Below are 22,597 nucleotides of genomic sequence, written 5' to 3'. Positions count from 1 at the left end.
CTTCTTAGAGATCAATATGACTTTGAATCTGGGTTCCTATGTAATACTTATAATTTCTCTATGTTCACAGGAGTGGAAGACTAAGTAATTTGGACTTCACTCCCATATGTAGCCCACAAATTATTTAACCTCATTATTAAACCACAGCTTACTCCTGCTGTCTATACTATCTGATTTAGATCCTAATAATTCTCAGGCATCTGCCAATAAGAAAAGAACTATGTTTAAGGCTGTCTTATTCAGTGTATATTTTAGCTTTTCAATGTTCTGTTGTGGCTTATCACCTTTCTTTTTCTATGTCTCTGACTTAGTTCTTAGAAATAAATCTGCCACTGTTGCCTAATAACCCAACTTCCATTTAGTTATCAGTTATGCTATATATTTACATAATTAATGTTATTTCAGTGACTTATTTTGGAAGAGAGATGTCACCATATTAATCTATATATCTGATGAATGACAGCATAGTTTTTGTTATAAAAGCTGTATTTTTAAGTTCATTTGAAAGTCATAAAACTCTATGACTTTTAGTTATAGCTAATGTTTGACTCATGAACATTTCTAATCTAGTCTTAGAGTTTTAAAACTGTCTCCAAGATTTCTTTTTTGTGTTAGCAAATACATAAGTTTTTTTTCCCCATTTTTCAAAATGTCTGTTCTCTCTACTTGTTTGTTTTTGTTTTTTTTTCTAGTATAGCTGTTAGAAAGTTAGTATGTCCTCACTACTTGATTTTTGTGTCAAGTTCACTGGCCTAGAGTTCTCTGTTATATTTTTCAACTTTCATTTCCATAGTAAGAAATATGTGCTTCCTTCAGCAGTCTTTAAATGGCTTCCATCTTTACTTCTCTTTTCATTGATATTCTTGTGACTGAAAAATTATCATCCACCTCCAGGCCACTCAGAGCAGTCACAGTTCTCATTTATCCTGAAACTCCAATAATTGAAGTACTTTACCTGCTCATATCTTTTTGTTAGATATAAGATTTCTCTTTTGAAAGAAATTTCCATTTTGTGTGAAGATTACAGATAGGTACTGAAGTGTATGCTGTGTTCAAGAATAAGCTCTTCTGCCAAGATTCCTAAAATTCTTTCCTCAATCACTGAGAATGTTCTTCAAATTAGAGAAGTTGAAAAGCAGACCATAATTGATATAGTCTTCCCTTTCAAATAAAAGATAGGAAAGTATAAGTGTCATTTTCAAAATACCTTTAATAATTTTTTAGCACAATGTTGTAAATTCTAGAAAAAAGGAATTTCAAAGTCCCTAGCCATACAACACATTTATCTTTATTTTACAAGAATTTTTTTATCCCCTAGACTTTCTAGGGAATCCCAAGTTATATTATCATTTCCTGTTTGCACTTTTATCTTTCTGAATCATCCTTTTATGACTCATTTTCTCACTTGTTCTCCATAGTTGGAAAAACTACAGATTGGAAATCTCATATACTTTGTTTTGGAGGAACAACTACAATTGTGTAGAGTCTTAAAACTTTTTAGGATCAACCCATTTTGACTAACTAATATCAATACTGTGGAACATGCTAGAAATATAGGAACTGCTCTAAAAGTGAGAACAGTTTGTTTATGGATTTTTTTGACTCTTCAGGAAGGTGTTGAAAATCGATTAGTATCCTTTCTCAAACTTAAGATACTCTGAACAAGATCTCAACTTTCTGACGGACATAAATCAAAATTCCCTTGGAAGTATGGAAGTAAAAATAAAAATTAAATATTTTCATCATGCCACCAGTTAAACACTTTTAAAAAGTTTCTGTTACAACTTACCATTGATCTTTACAGAGAAATTTTCTTTTAAGGGATTCTCTAGTGAAATAAGCTCTATGATTATTATCTGCCTCATTGGATTTTCTTTAAAAAAAAACAAGATTGAAATGAACATTCTAGCACTTGAAAATTAGTAATCAGCAATGTCACTGAAATTCAATACACTGACATTTTTATGGAGAGACTACGCCCCATCAGAAACATTTACCAGCAAATTCATCTCTATTTTGCTGAGTGAGGCAGAAATCTTATTGGATGAAGAGAATGAATGAAGGGTCACAGCAAAGTTCTCTTTCATTCACACTGACAGGGTGTTGGTGGGGAATGACTACTAATAATATATTGTGGAGCACAATGATACAAAATTAATTGCTTTACTTAATAGTGAATCAGATTTCACAGGTTCTTATAAAAAATATATAGAGAGATTCATTCACAGGTTGGGTACAATTTAAGAATGTGAAAAAAAAAGTCTAGAAAGTCCCTGACCTTTTTAGTACACATCACTCACATTCTTCCAAATGTTAGCAGTCCAGAGAACTGTGCTATGGGCATAAGGAAACTGTTCGGATTGAGTGTAACATCCAGGAAGTGCTAAGGGAATAACTATATACTCTGAAAAAAATCTGTTTAACATGTACTAGAGAAATTTCTAGATGACATCAACCACATGATAGAATAGAGAGGTTGGGATCAAACTTTCTCCTGAAAGCAATTTTAAAAAGACTGAAAATGAGTTTTAGCAAAATACAGATGCTTTGAACAATCTATAAGAAAAATTTCTGTCAGCTTGTATTTAGACAGTTGACATGTGTCTGTGGTCAATAAAATCGTGTTTTAGTTGTATTAGCATTCATATCCACTGTTTTCATTATATCCTTTGTTTCTTGGGCCTAACTTCCTAAACCAAGAAAAACAATAGGTTTTTCTTCTATCACATTATGCTTAAAAGGTCAATGTCTACAGTCTTGCAATACAGTTTTAAGTTTCATCTCCAGCTGGTATGATATTATGGCATTGGACAATTTAATTTTTACATCATTTAAAAAAAATTTTGTAATTGTAAAATATTTTAAGTTTATCTTATAGGTCTTTAAAGAATTAAATGAGAACATTCAATATATGCCTATCAATTGGCACATCAGAATCACTCACTGGATGTTATTATCACCAGCATCATGTTCCTTTAACTAGCTCTGTTCTCATGAGTAAAATCATACAATGCTTTTCCCATTTCCTCATATCCTTTCTCCTGATGTAGCTCACATATTCCCTAAACTTTCATTTTAAGATCTTTAACTTATGAATGTTTTTCTTTATTACTTTTCTATTCTTTCTCATTTTTTGCCGCTCCTGGAAATGACATGAAATTCAACTGCATACATAAATTCCCATCATTTCTGTTTTTGCTTTGATTTGGCCATTGGTACTATGTTTTGTTTTTTAAGATTTATTTATTTATGCATATAGAACTCGGGTACTCGCCAGAGGTGCAGGGGCAGCGAGAGGATTCACCAGAGACAGAGTGGGGAGCAAAACAGGCAGGTGGATGAAGTACACTGCTGAGGGGAGTAGCGGTGGGTCAGCGGAGATATGCAGCGCTATGTGGATCACCTCCGGGACAGGTGGGGATCCAACTCATGCTGAAGTGGCTTTAGCTTTTTAGTGCAGCTTTTTACTGCACCACCAGGGAGGGCTCGGTACTATGATTTTTATCTTTTTTGTGTTTTAGTGAGCCAGCTTACAGAACCTCTCAGAGAGTGGTACATCTCATCAATTTAAGCAGTACTGTTGAGGCTTTAAATATGTGTTTGGCTCATTCTCTAGCAGGATGCTTATCTATTCTCTAACTTGTTCTGGGGGCCTATTAATTCCCCTCCATCTTACTCCAGGAACTAGAAAGCACTTCCTACCCACTTAAAGAATGAAATTATCATTTTCCATTCTGTTCTTGGTTGTTCCAACCCTAACTAAACCTCCTTTCCTTTGCAGGCTGCCTTCAATTCAGATTCAAATATACATTTTGTTAAGTGCATTTACATCTATTGTGTGCAATTTTCCTGATGCTACCACCAATGTAAATGTGATGAAGGTGCTCAGGACAGGCCTCACCATGATTCTCAGAACTGGACTTCTTAGCAATGTGCCACTTTGGCATTCTGATTATTTTGACATGAGGTCAACTAAAGTAAGTCATAAGGAAAAACTCTCACCCTTACCTTAGTCAGACATAATGGAACTCCAGTGACTGCCACTCCCTCAAATACCTAGAAGAATGAAGATTGGGGTCATTATCCAGATGGGTCATTATTTATAGAAATGATTTCTCTGAGAAAACTATATCTGCAGATAAACTTAAATCACCCCATCCTCATCAGGTGAAGTCCCCCACTTCCTTGTTATTCTTCAGGTCTCTATGCCATTAAATTTATTTATATTTTATATATTCATTTTTTATAGATAAAAAATTATTTTTAATTTTCCTTTCATTGATTTTCAAGGATGTTTCTGACTCATCAAAATATTTGTAAATAGATCTGTAACAATTATTGCTTTTTTTGTTTCTTATTCATATCTTTCAGCATCAAATTAATATAGAAAAGATCAATGGAGACTTAAAGATATCAATCAATGTGATACTTCTTTTTCCCCCAAATTATGTGACTTTTCTATTGATGACAAAATTGTAAATGAGCATATTTGACACATAGCCTTTGACTAAATATTTAATTTCTGAAATTGCATATGTTCTTCATAATTTTTTAAAAAGATTTATTTATCATACAGAACTGGGGTACACACCAGAGGTGCAGGGGCAGTGAGAGGACTCACCAGAGATAGAGTGGGGAGCAGAACAGGCCCACCAACGAAGTACACTGCTGAGGGGAACATCAGGCGGGTCAGGGCAAGTCTGTCGTGCCATGTGGATCACCTCCGGGGCAGGGTTCAAACTCATGCTGAGTTTAGGTTCAAACTTTAGCTTCTTAGTGCTGTGATTTACCCTGCTGCACCACCAAGGAGGGCCCTCCATAATTTTTTTTTTTAAAGATTTATTTATTTGTGCATACAGAACTGGGGTACAGGCCAGAGGGGAGCAGTGGGCGGGTCAGGAGAGGTCTGCGGCGCCATGTGGTCACCTCTGGGGCAGTCGGGAATCGAACTCATGCGGAAGCGGCTTTAGATGCTCAGTGCTATGCTTTAACCCGCTGCGCCACCAGGGAGGGCCCCCTCCATAAATTTTTTTAATGTGAAACTCCTACCTTCTTTTGATAATAATTCTTTTTTGCTCCTTCTCATTATACCAGAAAAAAATGCGATGTTCATAAATGACTATCACTATATTCACATAAAAATTAGGCTGATTCAGTGCCTTCCCTGGCAGCACAGCAGGTTAAAGCACAGCACTAAGAAGTTAAAGCCACTTAAGCAAGAGTTACATCCCTGCCCTGGAGGTGACCCACATGGCGCGGCAGACCTCTCCTCACCTGCCTGCTGCTCCCCTCAGCAGTGTACTTTATTGATATGCCTGTTCTGCTCCCCACTCTGTCTCTGATGAATCCTCTCACTGCACTTCTGGCCTGTACCCCAGTTCTGTATGCATAAGTAAATAAATCTTAAAAAAAAAAAAAAAAGAAAGCTGATTCATATATGTAAAGGTGTCCCTGATTTATATTTTCAGATTGGAGTTGCTGGATCACAGAGCATGTACTTCTTTAATATTCCCTCTCTCCCTCCACCCCCACTTAGTAACACTGACATACAATGATGTACATTAGTCAGAAAGATAGGTTCCCATCTCTTCATATGAATGTGACAATATCACATCCACCAAGGCATGCATAGTTCTCTACCATAATCCACTGTATCTCCCTCCCACCTTTATGCTGCACCCTCCCTGCCTCCACTGCAAGCATCAATTTTACAAATTTCTAGTTTGCGAATGGTTTTGAATCTTTGTATTATTTTTCTATAATCTACAAGAGTGATATCATCCAGTATTTGTAGGTTTTGTCTTATTTCACTTAAAATAATTGTTTCCATCTCCAAACATAGTACAAATGGTTAAGAGTCATTGTTTCTTTACACACATGGTATCTTGTTCATATGCCACATCTACTTAATACATTGATCTGTTGATGGGCATTTTATTTGTTTCCATAACTTGGCTACTGTAAATAGTGCTGCAAAGAACATAGAATGCATGTCCCCCATCAAATAATTGTTTTGTATTCTTTGGGTGGATATCGTGGAGTGGAACTGTTGGATCATATGGTAGATCTACTTTTAATATTTTGAGAAAACTGTTTTGTTTTCCAGTGTTTGGACCAATCTACAGTCAGCAGTATATGACAGTACTTTTTATTTCACACCCTCAACACTTTTTGTTCTTGACTTTGTGATATGGACCATTATCATAGGTATGAGGTGAAATCTCACTGTGGTTTTGATTTGTATTTCCCTGGTGATAAGTGAGCTTTTTTTTTTTTCATGTCACAGTCATCTGTATGCCTTTTATGCAGAAATGTCCATTTAATTCTTCTCATTTTTGGCTTGGGTTTTTTGTTTTGTTTTTGTTGAGTTCTATGATTTTTTGTAGACCTTTGGTATTAGGCCCTTACTGGATGTATGATGTGATTATTTTTCCTCTTCAGTAGGTGTCTTTTCATTTTAATGATAGTTTCCTTTACAAAGCAGAAGTTTTCAACTAGAGATAGCCCCAACTTGCGCATTTTTGCTTTAAGTCTTTTACTGTCTCTTCTCAAAAATAGCGGTGAGGCCAATATTATGGAATGTTTTGCCTATGTTTTCCTTTATTTTATAGGTTCAGGTTTTTACATACAATTCTTTAATCCATGTTGGGTCACTTTTTGTATATTGTGTGAGGTGGTGATCTAATTTCAATCTTCTAAATGTAGTTATTCAGTTTTCACAACATCAACTGTTGAAGAGATTGTCTTTCTTCAATGTGAACACCTGACTCCTTTGTCATAGATTAATTATCTATAGAGGTGTGGGTATGTTTCATTCCCCACTACCAATTTTATTCCATTTTTTAAATGTGCTAAATGTCCTATTACCACTCTTTTGAGCACAATAGCTTGTAATATAGTTTGAAATGTGGGGTTGTGATATCTGTATTCTTCCTCTTTTAGTTAGGGTTTCTTTAAATATTCAGTCTTTTGTGAGACATACAAATTTCACTAATGTAATATGCATTTCATTGAAAAATACCCTTTGAATCTCTGAGAAGGATGACATTGAATTTAAATATTGATTTGGGTAATTTAGCCATTTACCAGTGCTAATTCTTGCAATCCATGAACAGAATATATATTTCCATTTCTTTGTGCTTCTTCTGTTTCTTTCAATGTCATTATGGTTTTCTGCGTACTGGTCCTTCACTGACTTTGTTATTTACTCCTTTTTTTTTTTTTTTTTTTGGGTTTTTTTTGGACACTCTATCTTCTAGTTCTTTGCTTACATGTACGGGTTGAAAATGATTTTTAATTTAATACTGTTCCCTAAAGGAACAGTACTCATCAGAGGTAACATATATATTTTTGTTAATACTTAAATTGTCAAGTTTTTTATTTTTTCTATCTCTCTTGTTAGGGCTACAATACCTCAAATAATTTTAATTATATTTTTAATATTTCTGTTAATGTTGAATATCTCTTCCTATTTTTGCCATACCTATTTTTTCCCCTGGAAAATTTGTTTCATAAACTTTATTCATTTTACTTTGATTTGTTTGAATTCATTCCATAGCATTTTCAATAGCACAAGTTAGAAAGCAATCTGAAGTTAAATCTGATGGAAAAAGGCAATATAATTTCTAAGCTGAGGTGAAGGGGTAATGCAGCACATTTTCATCCTTCAGGGTATATAGGAATCCTTCGTGTGTTATTTATGGTGTTTTTTTTTTCTCAGTTTAGAGTTTGTTTTGACTTTCTTAGTTTATAGTTTGTTTTGACTCATGATGAACAGAATTTCTTATGTATTTTTTGCTTATCAGTTCCTTAGTAATGATGTGTACTATATCTATTTAAAATTCCTTTCCATGTTTCAGATTCACAGAGATATTCTTTTAATTTAAAAATTCTGGTTTTATTTTTCACATTAACTCAGAATAGAAATTACTGGCCAAGACTGTATTAAAGTTCTTCTCAGCAAGAAAAAAACTTTAGATGGGTTTCTTTATGACTCAAAACCTGCCTTGTCTTAGAGCATTTACTTTAGAAAACCTGTAATTTTATTTTCCTGTTTCTTTGAGTTGTATATCTATTTAAAAGTCACCTGTCAGTTTTATAAGACAGGCCTATCTTTTTAAAGGATCTGGGGATAGATTATCTCTTTGATATGTAATCATCAAGAATAGCCTTTTACCAGGTTTCTGTGAGAAACTAACTTCAGCTAGAATTTTGCTTCACATCGTAAAACTTTATTGTGTCAAAATACATATTAGAAAATTCACTTTACTTTTCAATACAGCCAATTAATAAACACAAATATCCTGTGTTACCCCCTTCACCGCAGCTTAGAAATTACAGTGCTTTTTTTCATCAGATTTAACTTCAGATTGCTTTCTGATTTGTGCTGTTGAAAATGCTAAGAAGAAAATGCTAAGCTACTAAATCCTACTTTTCAGTTATAGTAAATTTGAAAGTATGTATATTTAATGTCATCAAGTATATTTCTATTATACAGTCTTTGACACATGTACAGGTTACTATTTTATCCCAACAGTGATTCCCAAGGTATTTGTACCATCAACTAGAATAAAAACTAAACAATTATTCATTTGAGAAAAGTAAAAATATAGGAATAAATAGAAGATATATTAAAATTTCACAACAACTTATATGGGTGATAAAATAAATTTGAAGTATAGTTTATGCTAATTACAGCAGTTACTTATTTTTCAAAAAACACAAGAAACCATAATATATAGTGTGTATATACATTAGTACAAGTGAACATATAATTTAATTGTATAATTGGTGAAATTATAAGAACAACTCAAATTATTTATAGGAGGTGTTTGGGACTGAGATAAGTTATCAATGGGAAGAATGAATGCATATATACCTTGATTTTAACATGTAAAATAATGTTTTAGACTGCTGATTATAATCTTTCTATGACCAATTTCAAAATGTGGAGGTGAGGGGTTCCCACAAACACACTACCACACCAGCAAGTTTTCCTTTAATTCAATTCGATGCTGACAGTTTTTACCTGGAAATGGCACCAAGTTCCACAGATTTCCACATCCCCCAACTCTGATTCAATTAATTTACTGAAGCAGCTCACAAATACAGAGAAATATTTTATTTACTAGATCGCTGGTTTAATACAAAAGGATATAACTCAGGGACAGCCACATGGAAGAGATACATAGGAAAGTATGGGATTAGGAGAGTAGAGCTTTCATGCCCTCTCCAGGTGTGAGACTCCATGCATTTCTATTTACTCACCCAAACTCTCAAAAACCAGTCTTTTGGGGGTTTGTGGCAATCTTTACTACAGACATTTTGATTAGCATATTGGCCACTGGAAGCTGGTTCAACATGTAGACCCTCTTTCCTCCCCAGAAGTTAAGAGGTGGGACTGAAATTTCAACTTCCTTATTCACAGTTGCTTCTCTTAACAACCAACCTCTAACTTAGGTGAATTCTAAAAGTTACATTATTCACTTAACAAAAGACAACTTTATAGTTATTATCTATTTGGAAACCCCAAGGGTTTAGAAGCTATGTGCCAAAAAGGCACATGAAGGTCATATATATATTTCTTGTAAATCATAATATCATATTTTTATGTCATTATTTCCTCACAAAATTATTTAATCTTTAAGGGAAAATAGGAAGTAAATTTGATAATGCCAACAGAAATATGAAAAATAGGAACAGAGGATTACATGATTATATGATTACCAAATTATAAGTTAACTAAAGTTTATCACTTAACATCAATATAGCATGTACTAGTTCTACAAACATCCAAAAATATCCATATATATATATATATTTAACTTCAGTAACCATGTCAAAAGATTCAGGTTACATTACATTACATTATATATATATATATATATATTTTTAAAGATTTATTTATTTGTGCATACAGAACTGGGGTACAGGCCAGAGGCTCAGGGGTGGCAAGAGGCTTCACCAGAGACAGAGTGGGGAGCAGAACAGGCAGATCTACAAAGTACACTGCTGAGCGGAGCAGCGGGCAGGTCAGGAGAGGTCTGCCACGCCATGTGGTCTCCTCCGTGGCAGGCGGGAATTGAACTCATGCGGAAGCGGCTTCAGATTCTCAGTGCTGTGCTTTAACCCGCTGCGCCACCAGGGAGGGCCAGATTGAATTGTTTTACTGGGGAAATGTTATAAACTACTGCCTGTAGTACCAACTGCAAAGGCATTTACTAAATTCTTTTCCTGTATATTATCAAAAAACTTCCTTAAATGTAAAATTCAAAGCAGTTGATAATGGGTACCAAATCATTCAGAACAATCAGCCTGAAAATATGTGAATAAAATTTGTGCACAAATATATTCATACATGTGTATGTTATGAGCAAAAGTATTACATGCATATAAAATTTCTACATGCATAGACATAGACATAATTTTTATATGCATATATCAATACTCAGGAGGGGACAATATCAAGATACATAATGCCAGCTTTTTTATTTTTTAATTTGAAAGCAATCACTGTTTATTCACCAAGCAGATTACAAAAAAGGGGGAAAAAAGCCTGATAAATACCTTCCTTAATTCATCCTTCAAATAAGCCTGCTGTGATGGTCTTCCTTGTTATCAGCATCTCCACCTTCCACAAGTGGATGGACAAGTTAGTCTGACAGTCCAGAAGAAATTATTGTCTTTTGAAGTGTTTTCCAACAGTACAGATCTCATGAATCAGATCCTTCATGAACATGATGCCATATTTACTAACAGATCAGTGTCTTCCCTGAAAGGGCAATTTATTACTTGTTGGTTTGCCATAAGCACACTTCTAGATTAATTCACATACTGACTTCAGTTTTACATTACTCCTTACAATATATGGCTCCACAATATTCAGCCTGTTAAATGAACTTTTGTTGAGCTTAACAAGGTGCCACTGAAGATCGAGCAAAGTGGAAGAAATTGCAACAACTTTCAGACCTATGGGTTCCCACTATTGATAATTCTGATTCTCATAACACATGCCAGTTTATCTTATGCAGTAGGTTGCCCCCAGTCATTGAAATCTCAGTTTTGCACATCTGTTTATGTATCTTGAGATAATGCTTGTTTTCATAGATGAGCCTCCTCATTGCCTTTTAAAACATCTTTTAGGAAAACTTCTTTCTTAGGAGCTTGAGCTCTAGGACCATGAAATCCTTTCACTTTGGTTTAAATGTTTCTGACACAGCAAGAATCTCTGTGTCTTCTCCTTTGACTCTACATGTTTACAGCAAGAAAAATGATTCATCCATAAGGCCAGCTCTTAAAATTACTCATGTTCCAGTCTGTATGAACTTTATAGTATAGATTGTTCCATTAAAGCTTACCTGTATTTTCAACATGTTGATTGAAAACCCCAATATTCAAACTTGATGGCTCCCACAATTGTATAAGGCAATTCCTTAAAATTAATCTCAATTTGAATCTCTCTCATTCTCTCCATCTATATCAATATGTATATATAGGGAACATACATACATATGTGTATAGTATCTATGTGCACATATATATTCTCTACATAGACATATATTCTCTCTATCTAATCTATCAACCATTTATCTTTCAATCTAACACATACCCATATGTTATATCCTATTTTATTATTTCTGCTTCTATGGAGAATGGTGAGTGACAAGTAGTGTTCTGGATTGTTATATTTCTGGCTTGTTATATTTTATCTCTTTACATGTGTAAATACTATGGCTACATGGGTATTCATTATTTAACAACACGTTAAGTGTTACTTTTATGATTATGCCTTTGCTATTTGCATTTCACAATAGAGGTGAACCAACAATAAATAAGAAGTCAAAAGAAGTGGGAGGGAACATTCACCAAGACTGTTAGATTTGAACTCTATAAAAAAATGACCCTCCCTGGTGGCACAGAGTGTTAAAGCACAGCACTAAGAAGAAAAAGCCACTTCAGCATGAGTTTGATCCCTGCCCAGAAGGTGATTCACATGGCGTGGCGGACCTCTTCTGACCTGCCCACGGCTCTCCTCAGCAGTGTACTTCATCGCTCTGACTGTTCTGCTCCCCACTCTGTCTCTGGGGAATCCTCTTACCACCCCTACACCTCTGGCCTGTACCCCAGTTCTGTATGCATAAATGAAATAAGTCTTAAAAGAATGGTGAATGTATGTACTATGACTTGTTATTTACCCACATTCACAGTTTAAACCATGTCAGAGACATGTGAAGTGAAAGTTGAGCAATACAGTCAAATCCTAATACACTGAAATCCTCATCACTTACCCAAGAAGTAGAAATTCTTTATAATCATGTTGATACAAGGGAGGGAGAACGGCACCCCAGAATCCCCAAATCTGCCCGTTTTAAATAAATTTTTCTGTCCATGGCATAATATACAGATCTTTAATGGAAAGGAACTTTAACACAATTAGTGCACAATACAGAAAAGACAAAGAAAATAGTTTCTAAATAAACGACTCAAATTTACCCATCTCTCGTGGATTAAAGTTCTCCTAAAAGGGGTTGGCCATAGTAAGGCCCAACAGTCTGCCACAAGTCAAAATCATGTTCAAGTGGGAACCATAAAAGAGGGCCAAGACAGTCAGACAATCCTGGGAGGAAAAGAGCAACATCAAAATCAAGATAAAAATTGCCATTGTTAACCTCCTCATGGGTCTCTCACCCATCTGTTCCAAACAGTCCAGGACCAAGAAGCAAGCACAACAGTTTCTTCACACATCTCTCTGTTTATGTGCCTCCTCCAGGTTTCCCTCTGGATTTCCACCCTTGTTCCTCCCTTCTCCAGTCTCCCTTATAGTTTCTTCCCCTTCACTCACAGCTCCACCCTTATTTGGGTGGGGTAGAGAGCTGGAACCTCCCCTTTTCCTGGGGACCACTCTGTTACAATGTTTCTCACTGTAGTTTTCTACCTTGCTAAACTCTGACTTGAACTAAGTTTATTCTTTCTTGCATCTGAGGGAATTTTCTTTTACGTTCTGTCTCCCAATGACACAAAATAGGTTACAACAGGTAGTACCATGTCAGTCAACTGAAAAATATGATTGACCCAAAACAAAGTAGAAAACTAATCATTTAAATCACTTTGGCCTGTATAGAAATTACCAACAATTTAGCAGATAGGAATTCATTTCACTTAAGATTCCAAATTACTATGGTATAATTATCCTTATTTTATGATTGAGAAAACTGAAACTTTTTGAGTATATTTGATCACTGAATGTCCCTTAGCTACAAACATGACAGACAGACTGGGACTCCATGTCTCTGCCATCCACTTTCAATGAATTACATCACTGTTAATCAGTGGTACAGGCTTTAAAAGAAGCAAGTCCTTTTTACTGACTTTCATTTCACTTAAGGCATATGAGCACTCCATCAGAATCAAGTTTGAATGGCAATTTACACTTTCAAATAGTAATACACTTTCAAATTGTAATTTTGGACAAATCTGACAATCTAAATGCTAGTACAATGTTGCCTTCCTTAAGTATCTATGAATACCAAAGTTTTCCACATAAAAGCACAGAAGTTTGAGAAGTTTCAGTAAATTTTTCAAGGGTAACTTGGGACTTAAACATAGATCACTGAATTCAATGTTTGTGCATAACATGTTATGTCAACCTATTTCTATACAATCCTGTTACTAGAAATATTTTTCTAAATGTAAGCTTCATTGGAAATTAGGTTATAATGTTTCTTGTAGTTTATAAGAATATTATTTGTGGGAACAGTATATATATATATATATGTATGTATTTAAATTGCATAGTGTCTACAAAAGTAACATAAACCATGAACTTTTAAAACCTAAGGCTATCAGCTTGGAGTAACTACTGATGTTTTTCTTTAGTTATGATTGTGCACTTTCATTAATTTGAATTTCACCAATTCACATTTCTCAATATTCATTTAGGGCATTTACTAAACTAAAATAAAATGGCTTGAGCTTTGACTTATCTATAATGAAGGGGTTGTTAGGAAAATTAATACTTGCCCAGGGAATATTGAAATGACTGAAAAGAATGTAAGTACTGTTTTCAGGTGTCCCAGCACTCGAGAAATCATTTACATACAAGCAATTGATGAGCTAATTTCAACTCATTCTTATCTATTCACTGAGGCTAGTCAACTTCAGAACTCCAGTGCTTTGTTAGTCTAATTCTAATTATAGTGCATAACAGAGTATTGCAAATGAATTTTTGGGGAAAAAAGAAATTGCATTTCATTAAAAAAATCTACAACTTAGAACCTTTCACTAAGGAAAACTAATCCAGATTGAGGAACAGATTAATGAGTTTTCTTTATGACAAAAATTTTATGTTCTCTGATATATTAAATAAAGGACAAAACCATGATCTAAGTTATAGCTTCTATTCTCAGGATTAATTGCTTTTTTTAATTAAGAATTTCTGCCCTGGTACAACTTTAATTATCCAATGAATACATATTTGTATTTCTAGAAGTATATAAGAATTTAACAAATTTTAATTTTCAAAACTTGAGAATCAAAGAATACATAAAGTTCCAGCCAACTCAGAATGCTTAGTTAAGCATTCGAAATAATTTAAGGAACTTGAGCATTAAATGCTGTCATGGGATTAACACTATACCTACTGATGTAGCAAGTGTGTTAGGTTGTTATCAGAGAAAAGGTCAATGAGTCAACACAGTAAATATTTACATGTTTACTGAACCCTCCTGGATGTAAGTGTGTATACATGAATCATCCAAAAATTATTATGAAAACTATGGTGCAGAGGTCAGAAAATGATGTGGTTCAATTTTAACACTTCCACTTACCAATTATATGGTTTTCTGCAAATTAATTCTGTGACATTTCTACTTCCTTCTCTGAAAAGCTATTAAGTAAGATATCTGTCTTCCCCAGTTTTTAAAAAGTTGCTATAAAGCTTGAAAATTATCAATGTGTTTTAGAAGTGGTAAATCACTCTATAAATTAAAGATATAAATTAGTTTTAGTGATAGCCTCATGAATGACTAATTTGACCTAGAAAAATTCTGAGTTTGGTGGTTTAACTCACATTAGGTGAGTTTCATTGTCTTGTACCAACTGAAAATCTGTCAAAATCTGAAACTGTGACCAGGAGTACAGGGAACATGCACTGTAGAGTGATACTGAAAATAGCAGAGCCAGAGGCAAAATATGATTGCACTAATTGCCAGCTTATAGGCTGCTAAATATGCACTGGAGAGACAATTGTTAGTATGTAAGACTCCTAAGCATAAGTGCTTTCTGTCACCATGTTATAAGATTTTATACATGTAGTCATCTCAAAGTTAACTTTAAGTTTTAATCACGGAGCTTACATTCTCTATGGTTTAAAGAAGATTTATTCGATTCCATTTGTTCTAGAATAAGTTGATTGCCTAAGCCAAAAATTAAAGCAACATTGGTTTGATTCCTTTATGCTTTTTTCCAATGGAAGCTATCCAAGTGTCAGGAATGACACTTGGATAGATTATAAAAAATTACAATAGAATAAAGAACACAGGTGTCAAGTGGATTGTAAGTTATTTTGACATCCCAAGGCAACAAGCTGCAAACAATTTGTACCAGAATATTTCTGAAAGTCATCACTCTCCAAACTCAGAGTTAAAGATTCCATGGAAATTTACTCATGTAAGAGGAAAAGTGCAAGCCTGAAAATTATTCAGTTGAGAACCACAACTGGTGACAGAAACTCAAAGTGTAAATTAGATAAGGTTCTACTGAATTGATACATATCTTGTGATATAGAGAGTAGTGAGCTAGTTCTTCTTTTGGGATTTCACGAGACTGTTATTCTAAGAAAATTTAGATCAGTGGACATTTCAGTTTCCATGGATTTACACTGGAGGACAAAGATAATTCCAATTCCATTAGTATGTAGATATTTAATCTTGAACAAATAAAGAAAGTAAGACTTAGGGGTATTATTTGCTGTGCATATTTATCTGTGAATAAGAGGACAGGTAATGGGAAATAGTTGTCTATCAAATGGCTTTGTTAAGATAATCAGATGGGGCCCTCTCTGGTGGCGCAACAGGTTATAAGCATGGCACTATGAAACTATCGCATCCTCTGCAGCAAGAGTTTGATCCTTGGCCAGGGAAGTGACCCACATGGCGTGGCAGACCTCCTGGTGCGCCCGCTGCTCCCCTCAGCAGTGTTCTGCTTGTTCTGATCCCCACTCTGTCTCTGGTGAATCCCCTCACTCCATACCCCCACCTCTGACCTGCAACCCAGTTCTTCTTTTATTTTAAAATAAATATTTTAAAAAATATATAAAAAGATAATCAGATGAAGACATATACCTTATAAAGTCAAAACCTACTAAGTTCTATATGATGTTCATTAAATTGGCATTCAGAATATTGCATGGTATTGTTTGCATGTGTGAGGGTTTTTTTTGCTATTTAATCTTGCACAATTTGTGTGCTTTTATGTTAACTGTATTTCTTGTTTTCATAACCCATCCCTAAGAAAAAAATATGAATATATCCTCTTTCTTTGAATGCCCATGCTTTTGTCTGTCAGTCTGCCTGTCAGTCTTTCAAATCTCATTTTTGCTTTCCACAAAAAACATGCTGGACAGAACTCTTGCTGGATCCGTTCTAGCTGAGGGAACTGTCATTTTCTTTGTTTACAACTTGTTAAACTTCAGTATTTAAGAAAATGATTTTTGGTTCAACTTCTCTGAGTTCAACAAAAATGTTTCTACTGCCTTGTTATTTCCTAATTGCTAATAGGAAAAAATAGGTTCAAAACTGCATAAGGTGCTGTTTTACTGAAGGGACTTCTAATAGTATTTAGAAAAAATAGAATTTATTTTGTTCTGCTTTACTATCTGACAACTATTTAATGAATTGCAATTCACCGTGGAAATAAGTATCTTAAGATGATTGTTATTTGGGAGTATTCTTCTATTATTCAAAAAGTCCTTTCTTCTATGGTTTTCAGCTTGGATTCAAATCCTGACTCTAACACAAACTATAATCTCAGGCATATTACATGCATTCTGACTCTTTCTGTTACTACCATAAAATGGCAATAAATATACACTGTGTCATAGGATGATAGTTAGGATTAAATTAGTTAGTGATTGCAATGATTTAGAACAGTGTTCAACATAGTAAGACTATTACATATTAGCCAATATTATCGATATTTTATCTCCTATAAGCCATTGTGTCACTTAGAAGGAATTTAATCAGTCCTTCAAGGAACACTTTGAATTTAACTCCCTTGTAATCATACACCTACTCTGCTTGAATATATATAAATATATGTATTAGCTGTGAACATATATGTAATTTTGGTCACACATAAATAATCTCTTAAACATTTTGGCTGGATGTCTCCATTTTTCCACACTAACTGACAGACTAAAGAGAAGTAAGGAGGCTAGTCAAGGAGTATACTGAATGCTGTCACATTAGGTGGTTCCTATCCAGTATGTTCTTAGTCATCAAATATTTCCGAAGTCTCTCTGCACATGGGTTGTGCTATAGGTTAGAAAGGGTGGGACAGACAGATGATACAGAGAGCTGACTATTTTTAAAATTACACAACAATCAAAAAATTATGTATAGAATCCAGCATCTGCATATGTCTGTCTGTAAAATCATAATCCTGTATCTTTGGCTAGTAATTATTAACAAACTCATTTTCATATGTCCATTATTTTGAAATTCTGGGATATATTGCAAGGGACATAGTTTAAAATATGGAAACTCTTTAACTATATAATTTTATCAGCACAATCTCATAGCACAATTTAGGGCCAAGCAAGATAATAATGTTATCATTTCTGTGACTTCTTTTGCAACAGTTTGAAAAGTGTGAAGAACTCCAACTCAGAGGTCAGAAAAATCTGTTTGAATTGCATCAATGCCGCCTACTTATCTGTGAAATTAGAGTATAATTTAGCCTCTTTGGGCCTCCTTCTCCTCTTCTATAAAATGAAAGTTATAATACTTCCCATGCCAGATAGCTGTTATTAAAGGATTCTCCACACAGCTCTGCACCAGAAGAAGGCAGATTGACCAGAGCTCCCAGCTGCTGATCCGGGGAACGCTGGGGGAGACTGAATAAGGCCTCTAGGAGTGCTGCTTGGGACAAAGTGCACGAAAGATGTGTTCAAACGCAAGGTGAGCTCATTATGCAAGAAACAAGAAGCCCCTGTGGAGATTTTGCCTGGCAGACTTTCCGGGTCCTGATCAAACTTTAGAACAGTGCATGAGACTATCTGTCATAACCAAGCTTCCTTCTTTCCTTCCTTGCATAGTTTCAACCTGCCTTTTGAAAAAGAAACCCTTATCCTGCGTTTCATCCTAACTCTTTAGCGTTTTCATACATTTCCCACAATGTATCCAAAACCTTAACTATATCTTGGCAACTGCTTTTCTGCAAACACAAACAAATCATTTAATGTAATATGTGACATACAGTTAGCTTTATATAAACTATTTTAAATAAATTTATAGGAATAAACAGGAAAAAAAAGTCTACATAGACATATATGAATATACAGAATGACAGAATTTATATTTTCTCCTATACATAATTTTCATATAAAATAAAAATTATAAAAACATTTTCTTTTAGTTTACATTGCAGTAAAATTATAGGAACAGTGCATTTTATTTCCATATAGATTTTTCTCAACACTTTCGTTAGTGTCTCTTTTTCTTCCTCTATTCATATGTGTACAATTCAATAATTCTGAACATTTTACCTGAAATAGCCATGTAAAAATTCAGAACTTGGCATTACTCTACCTAGGTTATTTTAATGGTATGGTGATTGCATGAAATGGGCATATAAGCAAGAAGGAAATACTTAAGAGAATTTGAGTTAAAAGCAATAGGAAGAGGAAAATTTGAATTGATCACACTTTTCCTCCCTATAGTCAATATTTTCCATGGAGCATTATGTGTTGGAGTCTGGGGAGAGAGAACCACATCAGAGTGTGATAAGGAGGAAGAATGGGGGAAATTAAAATAGACTGAGTGAGGGAAATGGGCAAAAACACAAGAAATAGTTAATTCCTCCAAAACATGATGCAGCTCTTCGTGCATTCATATCTTTTCCCTCCCTGCATACCCACACACTGAAAACTGATTTTTTCTGATCTTGCTCTGTAACTTTTGGATAACCACTTTTTATTCCAGAGTTATGCAGGTTTTCATAAAAAAAATGGTATATGCTTACATAATATTAATTTATTTTATTTCATTGAGTTTTTATAAACAAGAAAATTACAAAGGTTACGAATAATACAGTTTGAGATAATTTCTTCTGCCCCCCTGACAGAAGTTAAAGGCTTTCACTTTTAAATGAGGGCTTTTGTTAATCTGAGATATGGTGCATATTAATGATTAATTCTCATTTAAAATATGCTTCAAAATAATTAGTATCATGTACATTGGGCATTTCCCTGAAGTTTTATTCCTGAAACAAATATGTACAAGTCCACCACACCTGGGATACAACAGGGCAACATGAACAGAACAGAATCATCTTTTTCCAATAATTAATTTGATTATTCTGTCAATATTCATTTAGTGACTCAGAATTTAAACCATGGTTTTTGGCTTTGAAAGGAAGTTCATTGTCATTATTTATGGGCTACACAATCCCACTTGAGCCAATGTTAGTTGGTTTATTTTATAGGTTTTCAATTATTTAAGAAACAATTCTAAAGTATTTGATTCTGTATGTTTTTATTTATTTATTAAATCAGAGGCACTAACTCTCCTGGAAGGACCTGTTGACATAACCTCTACATCATCTTCACTTTCTCTACTATGCCCTGGAGGTTCCAACAAAACTCATTACTGTGATTTGGTAGTAACATTTATTGATATAATTCTTGATTGTCATGGTTGCAAGGACATCTGGCAATATGTCCCCTGGCAAATGACCATTTACACCATTAGTGGAAGGATTATTTATTTGTCCCAATAATCCATTTCTCATCAACCACAGTGGGTGTGGTTACAGTGCCCCCCTGGAACACAGGTCAGTGGGGGATAGACAGCATTGGTTGCACTAATCCTATGTGCATATTAGTTATTTCTTCAGAGAAACTAAATTGTTTTCTTGCTTTTTCTGTTGCTTTTTCCCCTTTTGCTTGGTTAACAGTTGTTGCTAGTATTTGCTTTGCTTCTATTAACTGTGTTTCAGTTGCTAAGTATCACTACTTTTCTTCTCCACATCTTTTTCTAGAACTGCATTTCATGCCATTTTATACCCCCCTCCTCCCCTTAAGTGTCAATTTCATCAATTCTTGAAACTTCCCCATCTCTGTGGAATAACAATTCCAGTAGTTGGTTTCCATCTCCAGGCTGCAACGACTTTGGGTTTCTTCAAATTGCTAGAATTCTCTAAGTTACCTCCACAACACCTCAAGATCTTTCAACACAGATGGCAACTGCTCTCAGGAGCTGTCATCGCCCTCTCTCCTGAGCCACTTCCAGGTATTCCTTCTCTTCTCCACTCAAAGGTGTGTCCATGTTCCCCAAAGGTGAGAAGCAGAAGTGTTATGTAGTATCATTTTAACTCTAAATACTTAATTGGAAACTTATGTGCTAAAAATGTTCAGCAGATTCCAGAATAAATACAATATGTCCCTGATTTCTAAAGACTCTAAACTGAAGTACAAACATTAAAACTGATGTGATGTTTCCCTATATTCCACCTACAAGTGAAGTCATTCAATAATTTTCTTTTTCCTTCTGACTTATTTTAGTTAGAATGATCCCTTCCAGTTTCATCCATATTGCTACAAATAGCATGAGTTTATCTTTTTTTGATCACTGAGTAGTATTGTGTTTATATACCACATATTCTAAAATCACTCATCTGTTTTAGGGCTTTTAGGTTGTTTCTACAACTGTTCTTAGCTAATGTAAATAATGCTGCAAGAAATATAGAAGTGCAGGTTTTCTTGCAAATTAGTAGAATATAGGGAAACTGTACCAGGGGTCAGGAAAAAGACAAAATTTGCTGACAGGCCACAGATTGGAGGTGTACAGTGTGGAAGGGGAGAGAAAGCGGGGTTACAACAGGGGGGGAAGAGCACAAGATACTATGGTGATAGCTCATGGGCACTGTGTCGGCAGGAAAATTAGGGAGACTACATTTGAGGGGGGAAATCAAATACTATACAAAAATGAACAATGGTGTAATAAGATAAAAATAATGAATTAAAAAGGAAAGAGAAAATAGTGTGATGTACTATATCTAGTACTTTATTAGAAAGATGTACAAAGGGTTTTAATAGACCAGGAATATTTTGCTCTGTCTTTACGAGTAGAAATACTCCAATTAAAGTTCAAACTGTATGATCATGCACATTACATCTTCCCCAGTGAGACAGGGTCAGGGCATGTCATCTGAATCAGGGAGAATAATAACACCAATACATTCATAGGAGCATGATGGACCATACAGAACCCTAAGAGCTCAAGGTGATTCCTTGTAATTAGAACTAGATAGATAAATATGGGAGAGCATTACAAAAAATGAGGCAGGAATGGCTGTAAAAGGTTAAATTAGGACAGTATCAGCATGTCATGACTTTATACAGGGAATAGACATTATTAAACTATTAAGGAGGAGACTTGTGATGCCTCTTTGTTTATTTAAAACTTCCCACTCATTCTTATTTCCCAATTGTTTACTCACAGCAAACCCACTTTCTAAGCACCGTTTTGGAATATGCAGGAAGTGATTTGAAATATGTAATTTAGCAAGACAAAAATATTAAAACTCATTTAGTTTCTCACTTGTTTTGCATGTCAGCCTTCTGGAACTAATTTGGTTTGTATTGCATGTTTTACTTCACTCCAAATGTTGCTGGAAATTATTTTTTGCAAAGCACAAATATTTGCCCCATATTCAAAGTAAAATATTTTACCTGACGGATTTCAGATCTATGAATAAGAAACTCTATTTAAATTCAGTTCTTCCCATTGTAAATGGGAAGAATGTAAATGTAAGGAAAAATATATTCACAATGAGAACTACCACCCTGTCACTGAGCAATATTGTCAGAATGTGTCCTGGTAGAACCATGTAAATTGATGCTGATGAGTGCAGGGAAATGAACAGAACTCAGCTAAGGTTCTGTATTCTGTTGATCTGCTTTCCATAGAGAAAACAGTCTTCCAGTCCAAGTCTACACAGGAGAAAAGTAGAGATAGCAAGAAAGACAGAAATCGTGCATTCTTATTTTCAAAAGCTCATTCTAATGCCTCTCCTATTAGCACTTCCAGATAACATAATTGCAAAGTAAGTGTCAAATATGTTTACAAAATTTAATCTTAATATCATGTTAATAGTTAAGCCATGGGTTTAGTCAGTTATATAGATTTATATTCATTCATTTAAAAAACTTTCAGAGATTGAGTAACTTTCTTTCCAAGCCAGGCTGATTTCAGTACAAATTCCCTGTCAGACTTGAGCCTTAGATTTTTTATTTTTTATTTATTTTTTATTTTATTTTTTAAAGATTTATTTATTTATTCATAAAGAACTGAGGTAAAGGCCAGAGATGCGGAGGGTG

At 34.5% G+C, this 22,597-nt stretch overlaps 1 pseudogene; it reads right to left on the bottom strand.

Moving 5' to 3' along the window:
• Positions 1–18,354: 18,354 nt before the first annotated feature.
• The window catches only part of LOC101637283, a 19,244-nt pseudogene continuing 15,001 nt past the window's right edge, over positions 18,355–22,597 (bottom strand).

This window comes from Condylura cristata, unplaced genomic scaffold, assembly GCF_000260355.1.
Source record: "Condylura cristata isolate star-nosed mole 26May11 unplaced genomic scaffold, ConCri1.0 scaffold00006, whole genome shotgun sequence".
In the NCBI taxonomy this organism is placed as follows: domain Eukaryota; kingdom Metazoa; phylum Chordata; class Mammalia; order Eulipotyphla; family Talpidae; genus Condylura; species Condylura cristata.
Note: the sequence above shows the minus strand (reverse complement) of the source record. Positions and strands in the feature narration are given on the sequence as shown.